Below are 4,002 nucleotides of genomic sequence, written 5' to 3'. Positions count from 1 at the left end.
GTATAATAGGATAGGCCAAAATTTCCGGTACATTATTTACAATACGAATACACACAGAAACTCATTGCAATATTAATTATTTTAAAAACATGCCATCACTTCTAAAAGGCAGACACTGACATCGACCTCAAATCTGCCTAGGTAAACCAAACAAAAATGTCTCCATCGGAATTGAATTCCACGTAATATTAAATCAGAATCAAGCCCTTGAACACTGTTTACATACAAATTAAGTAAAACTATGAGTTCAGTTAATTGAAAATTAGTAGTCCCATCCGTTAATCCTTTAGCTGGTAAATTCTAACTGCCGTTAAAATGCGCACCAATAATGTAATAAATGAAATATGTAAACATTGTCTGATACGCTATGAGCTAAGCATACCAAGTGAACAGCGCGCTTAATCGTGTTGAGTATATCAAGTTAATTTATCATTGAGTTTAATAGCAATGCTTTCAACGATCAGCTCCTCGTCCTAATCAGATTAACACAATGTAGCAAAACATTTTACAGTTAGTCGTACCGTACTTGTCCCCAAGCAGATAATATTATTAGCGATTTACACTATTAGAATACCGACCAAATTGATAGTTCCTAAGTGGAGCCTTAACCGTTTGATCAAATTTGTATACGAAACATTGAAATACTAACAGGATTATAAAGTATTAGTCAGAACATCCCTGCGCGTACAAGCAAACAATTGGTGTAATATTACTCGAGTTGTCAGCTATATTTACCAGAGAAAGGCGCGAAAAACTGTTGTAGCACAACAGAAAGAACAAACATTACTAGTTCCTAAAGTGTTCTGAGTTGTCTTCTTAAACCAACCTTACCCCGGGCACGTGTAGTTTAGGGACAACCAACCTTACCCCGGGCACGTGTAGTTTAGGGACAACCAACCTTACCCCGGGCACGTGTAGTTTAGGGACAACCAACCTTACCCCGGGCACGTGTAGTTTAGGGACACATGAACAGTGTTACTCGCAACACCCCAGGGTTTGTCCGAAAGAAAGTTATTGAAGCGAATGTGAAAAATTTGGCGCAATATTTGAGGAATGTGTCGCTATCAGACGAACAAGATAATAATTCTAGTCAAATGGTGATGAATTTCTAAGAGCGATTCTATCGTTTAAATTATAATAACGCATCGTTCAATATTTCTCACTTACTCTCCGATTAAACTATCAAATGATGTCTATGCATTATTTACATTGTTCAACAGTCAATAGGCCTATAGCAATTACGTAATTAATTGGTTAATACTTAATCAATTATCTAGTTTAAAATAGAACGATATATGAATATCAGTATCACGTTGCCATAATATTATAATTTCTTTATTATACACATTTATTCGTTTAGGCTTGTAGAGGAAAATAGCAAAACATGACGCCAAAATGATGTACAATTATAAAATCAACCAATCACCGAATTTGCATGTTGGCTTTTTAAAAACAGATATTATTCATTATGGCACTCATTAACGCAACAATTAATTTATTTTAATTGGATTTCCTTTCTTTTCTTCTGCCAATATTCCGAGCCCCTGTCAGCTGGGTTACATTGTTTTCATATAATTTCTTGCGTGTGCCTCTTTTGAGCCAGTACCGAAAGGTCGAACTAATCTCATTTAATTTTGACACATAAAACGCTAATTTCACCTGGCTATATTCCTTTATGTTTTCTTTGTGCGAATTGTTTTCCGTCTTGAAACTACCCCCGTTGCGAGGCTCGGAAATTGAACAAAAGTTTCAAAATACAACAAAAACCTATGCGTGACATTTGTCTCTGGACTGTTTTGACGATATTTTCCAATTGAAAGCGCCATACGTTGAAGCAACTTTACCCAAAATTTTTTTTTTTAAAGAACTAAACAGTATGCCTATTGGTAAAGCGGTAGCATGTATAAAAGTGTGCATCTTATGTGTTGACATATGGCATAACCAATCACATATAATAAAAAAGATATGCCTTAACTAAAGAAAGCTTACTGTATAGAATATACGGAGTGGCATAATAATATTCATATTATTAAATACTACTCATTATCATTATCATCATCATTATTATCATTATTAATATTAATGTTATTATTTTTTATTATCATCATATTATAGTATTGTAAAGACTTATTATTTATATAAAAATGTTCATATAATTGATAGGCCACTACTATGATTTCACAACCACCAGAAGACGTTGTCAATCAATAGGACAAAATCCATGTCTTTAGAAGAATTATATTTTTGTTGTAGCGCCAGTTCGTCTGCACCAGCAACCCCGTTTTTACTCAAGAAAAACAAAAAATCAAAGAAAAGTGTAACCTAGGGGCAGAATATGTTCTGCAAACGCTGTTCCAATACTTAAATAATGAAACGAATAAAGACGAAAAGAAAATCCCTTATGTATTGTGCCCCTTGTGAAGAGCCTATGTTAATCGCTATAAAAACTTGCCTAAGCTAACGATGATAAGATATGTTGTGATTGAATAAATTGACCACCTTAAGCGCTAAAGTAGTAATTGTAAGTACTATACAAATACTAGCTGTGATGAATAGAACGAACCAAGTGGTAACGAAATTAAAAGATTTACTCGTTAGTACTGAATAGGCTTGCGACTTGACTACGGGCGTTTTTTGGATCGCTGACGCCCCCTACACAAAGCCAACTTCGTCTGGGCAGACTCAAGTTAGTGACTCCGGGCAACTTGTACCAAGTGTGTAAGGAATAATGTTATTTCAACAAAATTATACTAATGTACAAGTGAATAGAATGCTATAGTTTGAGTATTTTATTAAGAAGTGTGATACGAGCTTGTTTTAAGGACAATGGGGCACTTTGTTTGTACAGGGTCTGGATAGGGCTGGGTAATACTCTACCATCGATGACTTTACCAGATCGAGTTCCATAGTGTAAGACGCTAGAATTCAAAATGACTGAAAGAAGGCGTGACAGGCATTATTTTGCTTCTGCTTTACTGGGTTTCTCTTGTAACATGAGATGACCAAGTTTGAATCTGGTCATGACTACCTGAGATATTTTACAGCCTGGTTGTATGCCAGTGTTTATAACTCACACTATCGCGACACTTACTTCGCACTTTTACTCTGTCATCTCAACTCGCTCTTCAAGTATAAAAAGCACACGCGCGTGTACTTTTCAGCAGACGGTAAATGATCTGCTTATTTTAACCCTAAAAATTATGATTAAGAAATTTGTAGTCGAGAAATTTTACACTATTTCTATGGTCGTAATCATATGCTTGCCAAATAAGATCAGTATAATGTTCCTATATAATTACTTGAATAATAATTTTGAATAGGCTGCATAACCGTAATTTGTAGAACGTTATACCTTTAAACATATTTGATGTATATTATTTATATATATATATATATATATATATATATATAACCTAGGCCTATATATATATATAGCCAATATATATATATATATGTGTATATATATATAATAATAATAATAATATATATATAGGCCCTAGGCCTATATATGATAAGTATGAGGTTAGAAATGTTAAGTAAATGGTCTCAGCTTGAGGAGGCCTCCGCCCTGCAGTGGGCCGATAACAGCTAATATGATGATGATGACGATGATGATGATGATACATATAATACTGTACATATTGCGGCTATGGCCCTAACAGGACTAAATAGGTTGATGCAAAGATGCAACATATATTAATGTATATACAATATAATATATATGATGCAGAAATTATATTATTATATTAGTGAGATATAACTTTATATATTTTTATTTAAAAAAAAGTATTAATGTATTTTTTTCAGATCTTTATTTATAATGTTTTAATCGTGTACTTGAAAATTGCATAAAACAAAATATTATATATATATATATATATATATATGTTTAAATATAATAATATAAAAATAATTATATGATACGTAAATATATAGGCATAATATTAGATGAAAATGTGTTTAAATTTAGTCTATAATTATATACATATTATTGTATATAGG

The 4,002-nt window shown here is 32.8% G+C and overlaps 1 protein-coding gene across 1 annotated transcript in view; it reads right to left on the bottom strand.

Annotated features, from left to right (window-relative positions):
* The window catches only part of LOC117121970 (T-box transcription factor TBX20-like), a 28,796-nt gene that overhangs the window by 21,837 nt on the left and 2,957 nt on the right, over positions 1 to 4,002 (bottom strand). The gene's annotated exons all lie outside the window — the stretch shown is intronic.

This window comes from Anneissia japonica, unplaced genomic scaffold (genome assembly GCF_011630105.1).
Source record: "Anneissia japonica isolate Jap-2015-1 unplaced genomic scaffold, ASM1163010v1 scaffold352_len1594369_cov220, whole genome shotgun sequence".
Lineage (NCBI taxonomy): Eukaryota > Metazoa > Echinodermata > Crinoidea > Comatulida > Comatulidae > Anneissia > Anneissia japonica.
Note: the sequence above shows the minus strand (reverse complement) of the source record. Positions and strands in the feature narration are given on the sequence as shown.